The 14,493-nt window shown below is 37.7% G+C and overlaps 1 protein-coding gene and 1 pseudogene across 16 annotated transcripts in view; one reads left to right on the top strand and one right to left on the bottom strand.

The window, feature by feature from the left end:
* FBXW11 (F-box and WD repeat domain containing 11) overlaps positions 1 to 14,493 on the top strand; it is a 135,409-nt gene that overhangs the window by 54,477 nt on the left and 66,439 nt on the right. For 3 of the 16 annotated variants that reach the window (XM_089909661.1, XM_089909660.1, XM_089909662.1), the window contains 2 exons: positions 5,726 to 5,925; positions 6,043 to 6,127. The exons of 11 other annotated variants lie outside the window; for them this stretch is intronic. The gene's annotated coding sequence lies outside the window, so the exon portion shown is untranslated. The remainder of the gene's footprint in view (positions 1 to 5,725; positions 5,926 to 6,042; positions 6,128 to 14,493) is intronic. 2 more of the 16 variants (XM_089909664.1, XM_089909663.1) reach the window with 1 other exon arrangement.
* LOC149749722 (heterogeneous nuclear ribonucleoproteins A2/B1 pseudogene) lies at positions 3,042 to 6,563 on the bottom strand (annotated as a pseudogene).

Below are 14,493 nucleotides of genomic sequence, written 5' to 3'. Positions count from 1 at the left end.
GATTGACATATATACACTAATATATATATAAAAGATAACTAATAAGAACCTGCTGTATAAAAAAAATAAGTAAAATAAAATTCAAAAAACCCCCCCAAAAAAAACCAAAAACGAAGAAATAAAAAAAAAAAAAGGTTGATACAGGATCAAAGGTAATGCCCGATCAAAACGTCAAGCTACTTACGTAGTTTTGTTAGATATTGCCAAATTCTCCTCCAGAAGGGTTGTACACATTTGCCTTCCCACCAGAAGTATATGAGAGTGCCTGTTTCCTTACTCATTTACTGACAGAATGTCTCGTCATACTTGTGAATATTTGCCAGTGTTAGGTGAGAAATGTATAGCTTTAATTTGCATCTCTTTAATTATGAGTAAGTCTAAACATCTTTTCTTATTTAAGGGTTGTTTTTATATCTTTTAAAAAGTCTGTCCATGTCCTTTCCTCATTTTCCTATTGGGATTTTGGTAATTTTTATCCCCCTCAATTTAAAAGAAAAATTTAGGTATATAAGTCCTTTTACCTGTGACATACGTTTTAAATATTTTTTCCAGTGTTCTAATTTTATCTTTTTCCAAATGGCTGACCAGTTGTCCCAGCACTTATTAAAAAGTTCTGCAGTTTAGCAAATGCAAACTAATATAGAATGCATAAACAACAACGTCCTACTGTATAGCACAGGGAACTACATTCAATATCCTATGATTAAACCATAATGGGAAAGAATATAAAAAAGAATGTATTACATATGTATAACTGAATCACTTGGCTGTACAGCAGAAACCAACACAACATTGAAGTTCCCTAGTGATTTGAGAAGCCACTTTTATCACGTACTAAATTTGCATATGTACCTGGGTCTATTTCTGAACATTCTATTCCATTAGGCCAGGATGTGGCAAACTATGGCCCTCTGGCCAAACCCAGCCCTATTTTTGTAAGTAACGTTATATTGGATCACAGCCCCACTCATTTATTTACTTATCGTCTGTGGCTGCATTTGTGCTACAACAGAAGAGTCAAGTAGTTGTGGCAGAAACTGTGAGGCTTGCAAAGCTTGAAATATTCACCTCTCATCCTTTACAGAAGCTTGCTGACCCCTACATCAGAGTAATTATCTATGCATATGCCATAAAAGAACCTTGTTTTTAACTAGAGAGACTTATAGTATGTTTAAATGTCTGGTGGGGCTAATCGCACCTTGTAGCTTTTCTTTTTGCATGTTGTTTTCTGAGTATTCTTATAAGTTTTTCCACATGAATTTGAGTACCAACTTGTCTGGCTCCACAAGAAGCTTTTTATGTGATACTGGGGTGGTTTTTTTTTTTTTTTTGGTGGTACGCGGGCCTCTCACTGTTGTGGCCTCTCCCGTTGCGGAGCACAGGCTCCGGACGCGCAGGCTCAGCGGCCATGGCTCACGGGCCCAGCCACTCCGCTGCATGTGGGATCTTCCCGGACCGGGGCACGAACCCACGTCCCCTGCATCGGCAGGCGGACTCTCAACCACTGCGCCACCAGGGAAGCCCTATACTGGGGTGTTTTAAAATTATAAATTAGGGTGAACTGTTATCTTTATAATGTTGAGTTGTCTTATCCAAGAACTAATTTTGAAGAAGAGAATAGAGAAACTTATCAAAGAACCAAGCCACAAAAATGCATCAGACCAACATGGTTTCACAGGGGAATTCTACCAAATCTTCAAAGCATGTGTAGGCCAGAAGCTTCATAAATTGCTTCATAGCATTGATTTTGAAAAAAAAACAGTTCTTCTGGGGGGAGTTATTTCTAGTTTTATATCTTTTGATCAGAGGCTATTATTATCTGATTTTTTTTCTTTTGTAGAACTTATTTCTTTGTGATCAAATATATGATGAGTCTTCATAAATTTTTCATGTGTGCCTGAAAAACAGATTAGTCTCTATTTACAGGGTGTAAAGTTTGATATCTTTAATATTTGCTGTACCTTCTTGATTATGTTTATTCTTCTGAACTTTATATTTTGGTCCTCTTGATCTGCTTTGTATTGGGAGTAGTGTGTGTTAGTGTATTTTTAATCCATGTCTCTTTGCATATCTTTTAGTTTCTTTTCATGATGTGTTGTTTTCTTTGCTCTTTTATTTTTGAAATTTTTGTTTAAACTTAGAAAGGTGTATATTTTTGTTCTATTGATTACCCTTTACTTACAACTTTTAAAATGCTTGTAATTCTTGGGGTTTTATTTAATATTTTATTAACAAGTTTATCCTTTTAATGGAATTCTTTAACTGCCACCTGTTCACTATACAACAGTCAGGACTTGTTCTTTCCTCTTCTGATCCCTTCTCCTTTTAAGCTGCATTATTTCTCCTTTTCAGAATGTATCACATATTCTTCAACCCTCATCATCTTCATCTTTGTTTTATTCTTATATCCATACTGTAATTATTTTATTTTATATATTTTTTTTACTGTAATTATTTTAAAATGTTTACCATTAATCTTTTTGCTAAAGTGTTCTGAGTCATCTCTTGGTTGCTCAAGGATACAGAATTCCCTGACCTGTTACCTGTTTGAAACTATTTTCCTATTGTCTTTGGTTAGAAAATCTTTACTGTACACTTCCTTTTCTACCGTTTTTGGAAAATGCTGTCCCACTGATACGTTGCTTGGTACATTGTTTTTAAGATATTTGATGCCAGTCTAATTCATGCTCTTTCTCTTGTAAGTTTTCTTTTAATTTAAAAAAATTTTTGGACTGGAGACTGAGAAATCTTTTCTTTATCTTAAAGTCTAATAATTTTACTAGGGTATCTCTAGGAGTTCAGTGCTGTGGGCCAATTTTCCCTAGTATCTGAAGACCCTGTTAACATGCAGTTCAGATTTCCTTTTATTTCTGGAAAGTTTTCTTGAACTATAGTGTTACCGAACCAAACTTGGGTCCACCCACCTGCACGCAATAAAGCCAGTCTGTTGACACCAGGTTATGGTGAAAGAAAGTGCAGCGTTTATTGCAGGGCACGAAGCAAGGAGTCCAGGACAGCTAGTACTCAAAACACCTGAACTCCCCAGTGGGTTTCAGGAAAACCCTTTTAAAGGCAAGATGAGGGAGAGGTGTCCCAGGGTATGTGGTCAGCTCATGCATAGTTCTTTGGTTGATGGTGAGGTAACAGGGCTGTGTCACAGGGGTGAACATTATCAGTTCTTAGCCTCTAGTGGGCCTGTGGGGGCTGTGTGCTCATGGTCAGCAACTAGTTAACGTTTTGCATTTGGTGGGCATTTTAACATCTGTAAGACAGCTCAGGAAATGATACTAGTATCTAGGTACTTCAGACAGAGGCTAAAGCAGAGGATGTTGGGGAGGGGTCTGTCCCTGAAAGGCTTCCTCTTTTTCTTCGATTTCAGCTACTTCTCTGTCCTGTTTTGTTTCTTTCTTTATCTCACTTTCATTCTCTTAGATTATTTTCCTGCTTTTCTTTAATGCCTATTATTACATTTTTCATTTGAACTTATCATTTTGGGGGCATTGTAATTTACTTTCATTTCTATTATAATCTTGTTTTTATTTCTTTACTGAGTTAAATCTTGTTTCATTTCTTTCTGCTTTTGGTATGTTTTCCTTATTGAGTTTTGACTTTCTGATTCAAGGCATTTAAAAAATAACATCATATATTTGTTTAAGCATAGAGTTCAGTTTGGAGTACTCTTTTCAGGCACATTCCATAAGCGCAATATGCCATAATGCACTAAGGCATACGTAGTATATAATGAGTTTACTTTTCTTATGTATAACTAGAATGATAGTATCTATGTACTATCCCTAGGAAAATCAAGTGAACAATTACCAAAATCACGCTCCGTAGGGCTTAATTATCTTGTAGAACCTCAGTTAGGAAAGACTGATTTGAGGTTTTCATTTTCTTCTGCCCCTCCCTGTCCTTTCTTCTTTTATGTGTGGGGATTTCATTAGCTGAATTTGTGTGTGTGTGTGTATAGATGAAGATTTGCTTATGTCACTACATTTTGGGGGGCAGGACTGGCAGTTTGAGGTTAATTTTATGAGTCCTAGTTTAAGAACATCTTCTGTCAGTGTAACAAAACATAGTTTCTTTCTTTGTTTTTTTTTTTTTTGGCTGCGCCACACAGCATGTGGGATCTTATTTCCCAGACCAGCGATTGAACCCGTGTCCCCTTCAATGGAAGCACGGAGTCTTAACGACTGGACTGCCAGGGAAGTCCCCGAAACATAGTTTCTTTACTGGGTGTCTTGTTTTGGGGTGGGGAGCAGGAGATCGAGGAGGAAGGGCTTTGTTTGCATCCTTTGAATGTTTCAAAAAATTCTTTAATCTTGCAGGATCTTAAAATCTCTCCCCTGCCATTTCTTCTTCTCTTAATTGTATGGTTTCCAAAAGACAACTGGCTTTTCCTTTCCTTTTTTTTTTTTTTAAATTAATAAACTTAATTTTTTAGAGCAGTTTTATCCTGGAACTGAGTGGAAAGTATAGACGGTTCCCAGTTCCCATATCTCTCTCTTTTTTTTTTTTCCTTTAGAATTATTTTATGAAATCGTAAAGGTACAACAGCTTCTTAACTCTACACACGGACTTAAATTTTTTTTAAAGGATAAACGTTATGTCTTATTACACCATGATCCTGGCTAGTAGCTTTTCAAAACGTTGAGAAAAATCTTAAAAAAGGTTTCACATGTTGCCTGAAACTTACAAATTTAACGTTATCAAAGAAGGAATGCTTCTACACTCTTAAAAAGACCACTAGAAAGAAACAACAATTAAAAAGCTAAGAAACTGTCTCAAAGGCTTTTTTTTTTTTTACAATCCTTCCTGTACAGTGAGGTAATGTTATTAAATAATCCAATCCATTCACAAAATGGTTCTCTGCATCTGCTCTGGTGTCTTCTGCCATATCACTGCGTATTTATGCATGACTGAGAAAAGAGTTTCCTTAACATTGTTACTTCGGTAACCTGAAGCTGTTCTGTTACCTCTGGGCTCTCATCCTCTCCTATTTATACAGTGAAGCCCATGGTAAATAGGAAGAAGCTCAATATTGGCTTCTCCCTCCATAACCCCCACTTCCTCCACTGTCTCCTGGACCATAGTTTCCTCCACCATATGGTCCCCCATGTTCCTGCTACCACCAAAGTCTCAACTCTTCGTAGTTAGAAGGTTGCTGGTTATAATTTCCACTTCCATAATGTCCTCCTCCATAGTTGTCATAACCACCTCCGTAGCCCCCACCCTGGTTGCCATATCCAGGTCCTCCACCACCATATCCTCCTCTTCCTCCTCCATAACCAGGGCTACCTTCAAAATTCCCACCTCCGGGCCCTCCTCCATACCCATTATAGCCATCCCCAAATCCACAACCACTTCCATATCCATCAGATCCTCCTCTGAAGTTACTTCCTGGTCCTGGTCCAAAATTTCCGCCACCATCACCACGAGAATCTCCAGAACCAAAGTGGCCTCCTCTTCCACTTCTAGAACTTTGGACTTCCTGCATTTCTTGTCTAGATAAAGAAAGCCTTTCTTACTTCTGCATTATGACCATTGATAGTATGGTATTTCTGCAACACAGTCTTATCCACAGGATCACAGTCATCAAAAGTAACAAACCCAAAGCCTCTTTTCTTTCCAGACTACCTATCCGTAATTGTCTCAATTTTTCCATATTCCTCAAAGTAATCTCTAAGATGATGTTCCTCAGTATCTTCTTTAATTCCATCTACAGATAGCTTCTTCACAGTGACATGAGCCCCTGGCTTTCCAAAGTCTTCTCTTGCAACAGCACGTTTTGGCTCAACTACTCTCCCATCAGTTGAATGAGGTCTTGCAGCCATGGCGGCATCAACCTCAGCCATGGATGAAAAAGTTACAAAACCAAATCCTCTTGATCTTTTGCTTGCAGGATCCCTCGTTACCACACAGTCTGTAAGTTTTCCCCATTGCTCCTAGTAGTTCTTCATACTTTCTTCTGTAGTTTGAAAGCTCAAGCCACAATAAAGAGTTTACAGAATTGTTCCTTTTCTCTCTCCATCGCGGACTCAGTTGCTTCAGCGCGATTGGGCGCAGCCGAGCGAGATGAGACAGATCTCCGCGGACGAACACGAACCGGACGCATCCTGGCGCTGTAGTGAGAACTGCCGCAGCTCGGGAAACAGCATCGCTAGGAGCACCTCCACTCGCGACGCGGCGGTGCTGCCACTGCCGCTTGAGCCACTGCCGCCACTTTTCTAGAACCTTCCCCCTGACTAACGCATCTTCCCTACCTCAGGCTGTTGCGTACCCATATATCTCTTGTCCTTACACAGGCGCAACCTCCCCCACTATTGACATCCTGCACCCGAGTGGTATATTTGTTACAGTCCATGGACCTACATCATCATCGGTTTTGACACATGTATAATAACGTGAATCTACCATTATAGTGTCATACAGAACAGTTGTACTGCCCTAAAAATCCTCTGTGCCCTGCCTATTCTTCCCTCTCTCCTCCTAACCCCTGGCAACCACTATTATTTTTACTGTCTCCATAGTTTTACCTTTTCCAGAATGTCGTATAACGGGAATCATATAGTATGTAGCCATTTCACATTGGCTTTTTTCACTTAGTAATACTTATCTGAGTTTCCTTCATGTCTTTTTATGGCTTGAAAGCTCCTTTCTGTTTAGTGCCAAATAATATTTTATTGTCTGGCTATATCACAGTTTATCCATTCACCTACGGAAGGACATCCTGGTTGCTTCCAAATTTTGGCTATTATCAATAAAGCCACTGTAAACATCACTGAGCAGGTTTTTGTGTGGGCATAAATTTTCAGTTTATTTGGGTAAATACCGAAAAGCGTGATTGCTGGATCGGATAAGAGTATGTTTAGTTTTGTAAGAAACGGCTGAATTTCCAAAGTAGCTGTACCATTTTGCATTCCCATAAGTAGTGAATGAGAATTCCTGTTGCTCCATATCCTCACCAGCATTTGGTGTTGTCCATGTTTTGTATTTTGGCCATTCTGATAGGTGTGTAGTGGCATCTCATTGTTTTAATTTGATATATGATGACATATGAAGTGAACATCTTTTCATATGCTTACTGCCATTTGTATATATTCTTTGGTGAGGTGTCCGTTCATGTCTTGCCCATTTTAAAATTTGCGTTGTTCATCTTATTATTAAGTTTTAAGGGTTTTTTTTTGTATTATTTTGGCTAACATCCTTTATCAGATTTGTCTTTTGAAAATATTTTCTTCAAATCTGTGGCTTCTCTCTCTCTCTCTTTTTTTTTTTAATTCTCTTTTGATATTGTCTTTCACAGAGCAGAAATTTTTAATTTTAATGAAGTCCAGCTTGTCAATTATTTCTTTCATGGGCTGTGCCTTTGGTGTTGTATCTAAAAAGTCATCACTATACCCAAGGTCACCTAGATTTTCTCCTATGTTATTCCAGTACCGTTTGTTGAAAAGATTATCTTTGCTCCATTATATCGCCTTTGCTTCTCTGTCAAAGATCAGCTGATTATATGGGTCTGTTTCTGGGCTCCTCCTGTTTTCTTGATCTGTTTGTCTGTTCTTTCAGCAATACCACATACTATCTTGATTAGTGTTACTTTATAGTAATTCCTGAAGTTAGGAAGTGTCAGTTCTTTGACTTTCTTCTGTTCCTTTAACATTGTGTTCTCTATTCTAGATCTTTTACCTCTTCATGTAAACTTGAGAATTAGCTTGTTTGAGAGTCATAAAATAACTTGCTGGAATTTTGATTGGGATTGCATTGAATATTTAGATCAAGGTGGGAAGAACTGACATCTTGACAATAATGAGTCTTACCATCTATGAACTTGGAATATCTCCTTTATTTCGTTCTTTAATATCTTTCGTCAGAGTTTTATAGTTTTCCTCATATAGATCTTATACATATTTTGTTAACTTTATACCTAAATACTTCATTTTGATGGGGTCCTAATGTAAATGGTAATGTATTCTTAATTTTAAATTCCACTTGTTCATTGCTGGTATATATGAAATGTGATTGACTTTATATTAACCTTGCATTCTGCAACCTTGCTACAATTGATTACTAGTTCCAGGAGTTTGGGGGTCATTTTTGTTGTTGTTTTTTCTACATAGATGATGATGGCATCTGTGAACAAAGATAGTTTTCTTCCTTCCCGATATGTATTCTTTTTATTTCCTTGTTGTGTCATATTGCATTAGCTAGGACTCCCACTACAATGTTGAAAAACAGTGATGAGAGGGGACATCCTTGCATTGTTCCTTAGCATGAAAACTTCAAGTTTTTTACCATTAGGTATGATGTCAGCTATGGGTTTTTTGTAGATGTTCTTTATCAAGTTGAAGTGCTCCCTCCGTTTGCCTTTCCTTTTACACTTTTATTCCTTAAAGAGTGGTGCCTGGAAGACTGTTTCTTTGCATCTCGAATCCTCTTTTGAGTCCCAAATTTGTAATCATCTCTGACCTATCAAAACTCTTTCTCAGTATTTTCACACCTAATGGGATTTTATGTCAGTCTTCAGTCTGCTGCTTGTTTCCCTCTTTTTTTTCTTTTGCACAGTTATCCTGGACTACTCGTGCTCTTCATGAAGGCTTATGGTAGGAACATATGGGCATCCTAGGATCTAAGTATTTCTTTTTCTGCTTATTTTCTATTCCTTCTGCTTATGCTGAGGGCTTGAGTTTTGTGTAGCTTCGTTCGTTCTTTTTATTTTTTTTATCCTGTGACTTTGCCAACATTGCATATTCTACTTGTTTTGTACACTCTTCGGATTTTCTGTCTAGGTACTCATGCCATCTGGATGCTTTCTGATATTTATGCTTTTTATTTCTTTTCTTGACTTATTGCACTGGCTATAACTAGTGAAATTTGTATTGAATAGAAGTGTGACAATGGATATTCTACTTTTGTTTTGAGCACAGTGGAAAGTGTTTCATTTTTGACCATTAAGTATGATATTAGCTATAGGTTTTAAAAATATATGTCCTTTATCACACTGAGGAAGTTACGTGAGAGTTTTTAATCATGAGTGTGTTTTGAATTTTGTTATATGCCCTAAATGCATCTATTGAAATCATCATATAACTTTTCTTATTCTCTTAATATGGTGTATTACATTGATTTTTTTGACTGTTCAGCTAATCTTTAATTCTGGGAAAGCTCCAGCTGATCATGAGGTATTATCATTTTTATATAATTTTATATTTGATCTGTTAATATTCGGTTGAGGGTATTTTAATCTTTTTACCTGAAGGTAATTGGTCAATACTTCCTTTTTTGATAATGTCTTTTCTCAGGTTTTAGCATTATGATTAGCCTAATAAAATGAATTAACCTCTCTATATCTAAAAAGAGTTTGGGAAAGATTACTGTTATTTCTTCCTTAAATGTTTGATAGTATTTATCAGTAAAGACATTTAGGGCTTGAGTTTGCTTTGGGGGAAAGTTTTTGTTTTTGTGTAGCAATTAAATTTTTTTAAAAGCTAACTTTTTTCATGTGTAGTTTATATATAATAAAATTCACCAATTTTAAGTTTCCAGTTCAGGTGAATGTAGTATAATATCTACAACAATCATGTACTGGTCTTCTTTTTTCTTTTTCTTGTGATATTGATAGATTTCTTTTTCGAATTTTATTTATTTTCTTATACAGGTTCTTATTAGTCATCCATTTTATACACATCAGTGTATACATGTCAATCCCAATCTCCCAATTCATCACACCTCCACCCCCACCCCCCCACCACTTTCCCCGCCCTTGGTGCCCATACATTTGTTCTCTACATCTGTGTCTCAATTTCTGCTGCAAAACGGTTCATCTGTACCATTTTTCTAGATTCCACATATATGCGTTAATATATGATATTTGTTTTTCTCCTTCTGACTTACTTCACTCTGTATGACAGTCTCTAGATCCATCCACCTCTTACAAATGACCCCATTTTTTCCTTTTTATGGCTAAGTAATATTCCATTGTATATATGTACCACACCTTCTTTATCCATTCGTTTGTCGATGGGCATTTAGGTTGCTTCCATGACGTGGCTATTGTAAATAGTGCTGCAGTGAACATTGGGGTGCGTGTGTCTTTTTGAATTATGGTTTTCCTTGGGTATATGCCCAGTAGTGTGATTGCTGAGTCATATGGTAATTCTATGTTTAGTTTTTTGTTGTTGTTGCGGTATGCAGGCCTCTCACGGTTGTGGCCTCTCCCTTTGCGGAGCACAGGCTCCGGACGCGCAAGCTCAGCGGCCATGGCTCATGGGCCCAGCCGCTCCGCGGCATGTGGGATCTTCCCAGACCGGGGCACGAACCCGTGTCCCCTGCATCGGCAGGCGGACTTTCAACCACTGCATCACCAGGGAAGCCCTATGTTTAGTTTTTTTAAGGAACCTCCATACTGTTCTCCATAGTGGCTGTATCAACTTACATTCCCACCAACAATGCCAGAGGGTTCCCTTTTCTCCACACCCTCTCCAGCATTTGTTGTTTGTAGATTTTCTGATGATGCCCATTCTAACTAGTGTAACGTGATACCTCACTGTAGTTTTGATTTGCATTTCTCTAATAATTAGTGGTGTTGAGCAGCTTTTCATGTGCTTCTTGGCCATCTGTATGTCTTCTTTGGAGAAATGTCTATTTAGGTCTTCTGCCCATTTTTGGATTGGGTTGTTTGTTTTTTTAATATTGAGCTGCATGAGCTGTTTATATATTTTGGAGATTAATCCTTTGTCCGTTGATTCATTTGCAAATATTTTTTCCCATTCTGAGGGTTGTCTTTTGGTCTTGTTTATGGTTTCCTTAGCTGTGCAAAAGCTTTGAAATTTCATTAGGTCCCATTTGTTTATTTTTGTTTTTATTTCCATTACCCTAGGAGGTGGACCAAAAAAGATCTGGCTGTGATTTATGTCAAAGAGTGTTCTTCCTATGTTTTCCTCTAAGAGTTTTATAGTATCTTGACTTACATTTAGGTCTCTAATCCATTTTGAGTTTATTTTTGTGTATGGTGTTAGGGAGTGTTCTAATTCCATCCTTTAACATGTAGCTGTCCAGTTTTCCCAGCACCACTTATTGAAGAGACTGTCTTTTCTCCATTGTATATCCTTGTCTCCTTTGTCATAGATTAGTTGACTATAGGTGCGTGGGTTTATCTCTGGGCTTTCTATCCTGTTCCATTGATCTATATTTCTGTTTTTGTGACAGTACCATATTGTCTTGATTACTGTAGCTTCGTAGTATAGTCTGAAGTCAGGGAGTCTGATTCCTCCAGCTCGGTTTTTTTCCCTCAAGACCACTTTGGCTATTTGGGGTCTTTTGTATCTCCGTACAAATTTTAAGATTTTTTGTTCTAGTTCTGTGAAAAATGCCATTGGTAATTTGATAGGGATTGCATTGAATCTGTAGATTGCTTTGGGTAGTACAGTCATTTTCACAATGTTGATTCTTCCAATCCAAGAACTTGGTATATCTCTCCATCTGTTTATATCATCTTTAATTTCTTTCATAAGTGTCTTATAGTTTTCTGCATACAGGTCTTTTGTCTCCCTAGGTAGGTTTATTCCTAGGTATTTTATTCTTTTTGTTGCAGTGGTAAATGGGAGTGTTTCCTTAATTTCTCCTGCAGATTTTTCATCATTAATGTATAGGAATGCCAGAGATTTCTGTGCATTAATTTTGTATCCTGCAACTTTGCCAGATTCATTGATGAGCTCTAGTAGTTTTCTGGTGGCAGCTTCAGGATTCTCTGTGTATAGTATCATGTCATCCACAAACAGTGACAGTTTTACTTCTTCTTTTACAATTTGTAGTCCTTTTATTTCTTTTTCTTCTCTGATTGCCATGGCTAGGACTTCCAAAACTATGTTGAATCATTGTGGCGAGAGTGGACATCCTTGTCTTGTTCCTGATCTTAGAGGAAATGCTTTCAGTTTTTCACCATTGAGAATGATGTTTGCTGTGGGTTTGTTGTATATGGCCTTTATTATGTTGAGGTAGGTTCCCTCTATGCCCACTTTCTGGAGAGTTTTTATCATAAATGGGTGTTGACTTTTGTCAAAAGCTTTTTCTCCATCTACTGAGATGATCATATGGTTTTTCTTCTTCAGTTTGTTAATATAGTGTATCACATTGATTGATTTCTGTATACTGAAGAATCCTTGCATCCCTGGGATAAATCTCGCTTGATCATGGTGTATGATCCCTTTAATGTGTTGTTGGATTCTGCTTGCTAGTATTTTGTTGAGGATTTTTGCATCAATATTCATCAGTGGTATTGGTCTGTATACTAATTTTTTTGTAGTATCTTTGTCTGGTGTTGGTAGCAGGGTGATGGTGGCCTCATAGAATGAGTTTGGGAGCGTTCCTTCCTCTGCATTTTTTTGGAAGAGTTTGAGAAGGATGGGTGTTAGCTCTTCTCTAAATGTTTGATAGAATTCACCTGGGAAGCCATCTGGTCCTGGACTTTTGTTTGTTGGAAGATTTTTAATCACAGTTTCCATTTCATTACTTACGATTGGTCTGTTCATATTTTCTATTTCTTCCTGGTTCGGTCTTGGAAGGTTATACCTTTCTAAGAATTTGTCCATTTCTTCCAGGTTGTCTGTTTTATTGGCATAGAGTTGCTTGTAGTAGTCTCTTAGGATGCTTTGTATTTCTGCGGTGTCTGTTGTAACTTCTCCTTTTTCATTTCTAATTTTATTGATTTGAGTCCTCTCCCTCTTTTTCTTGATGAGTCTGGCTAATGGTTTATCAATTTTGTTTATCTTCTCAAAGAACCAGCTTTTAGTTTTATTGATCTTTGCCATTATTTTCTTTGTTTCTATTTCATTTATTTCTGCTCTGCTCTTTATGATTTCTGCTAACTTTGGGTTTTGTTTGTTCTCCTTTCTCTAGTTCCTTTAGGTGTAAGGTTAGATTGTTTATTTGAGATTTTTCTTGTTTCTTGGGGTAGGCTTGTATAGCTATAAACTTCTGTCTTAGAACTGCTTTTGCCGCATCCCATAGGTTTTGGATCATCGTGTTTTCATTGTCATTTGTCTCTAGGTATTTTTTGATTTCCTCTTTGATATCTTCAGTGATCTCTTGGTTATTTAGTCACGTATTGTTTAGCCTCCATGTGTTTCTGTTTTTTACGTATTTTTCCCTGTAATCCATTTCTTTTTTTTTTTTTGGAAGATGTTGGGGGTAGGAGTTTATTAATTAATTTACTTATTTTTTGCTGTGTTGCGTCTTCATTTCTTTGCGAGGGCTTTCTCTAGCTGTGGCAAGCGGGGGCCACTCTTCATCGCGGTGCGCGGGTCTCTCACTATGGCGGCCTCTCTTGTTGTGGAGCACAGGCTCCAGACGCGCAGGCTCAGTAGTTGTGGCTCATGGGCCCAGTTGCTCCGCGCCATGTGGGATCCTCCCAGACCAGGGCTCGAACCCGTGTCCCCGCATTAGCAGGCAGATTCTCAACCACTGCGCCACCAGGGAAGCCCCCCTGTAATTCATTTCTAATCTCATAGCGTTGTGGTCAGAAAAGATGTTTGATATGATTTCAGTTTTCTTAAATTTACTGAGGCTTGATTTGTGACCCAAGATGTGATCTATCCTGGAGAATGTTCCATGCGCACTGGAGAAGAAAGTGTAATCTGTTGTTTTTGGATGGAATGTCCTATAAATATCAATTAAATCTATCTGGTCTATTGTGTCATGTAAAGCTTGTGTTTCCTTATTTATTTTCATTTTGGATGATCTGTCCATTGGTGTAAGTGAGGTGTTAAAGTCCCCCACTATTATTGTGTTACTGTCGATTTCCTCTTTGATAGCTGTTAGCAGTTGCCTTATGTATTGAGGTGCTCCTGTGTTGGGTGCATATATATTTATAATTGTTATATCTTCTTCTTGGATTGATCCCTTGATCATTATGTAGTGTCCTTCTTTATCTCTTGTAACATTCTTCATTTTAAAGTCTATTTTATCTGAGTATTGCTCCTCCAGCTCTTTTTTTGATTTCCATTTGCATGGAATATCTTTTTCCATCCCCTCACTTTCAGTCTGTATGTGTCCCTAGGTCTGAAGTGGGTCTCTTGTAGACAGCATATATATGGGTCTTGTTTTTGTATTCATTCAGCAAGCCTGTGTCTTTTGGTCGAAGCATTTAATCCATTCACTTTTAAGGTAATTATCGATATGTATGTTCCTATGACCATTTTCTTAAATTGTTTTGGGTTTGTTTTTGTAGGTCCTTTTCTTCTCTTGTGTTTCCCACTTAGAGAAGTTCCTTCAGCATTTGTTGTAGAGCTGGTTGGGTGGTGCAGAATTCTCTCAGCTTTTGCTTGTCTGTAAAGCTTTTGATTTCTCCATCGAATCTGAATGAGATCCTTGCCAGGTAGAGTAATCTTGGTTGTAGGTTCTTCCCTTTCATCACTTTAAATATATCATGCCACTCCCTTCTGGCTTGTAGAGTTTCTGCTGAGAAATAAGCTGGTAACCTTATGGGAGTTCCCTTGT

This window comes from Delphinapterus leucas, chromosome 3 (genome assembly GCF_059928025.1).
Source record: "Delphinapterus leucas isolate spDelLeu-1000000601 "Yukka" chromosome 3, BTC_Dleu_Yukka2, whole genome shotgun sequence".
Taxonomy (NCBI): Eukaryota; Metazoa; Chordata; class Mammalia; order Artiodactyla; family Monodontidae; genus Delphinapterus; species Delphinapterus leucas.
This window is presented reverse-complemented; position numbering and strand designations above follow the sequence as displayed.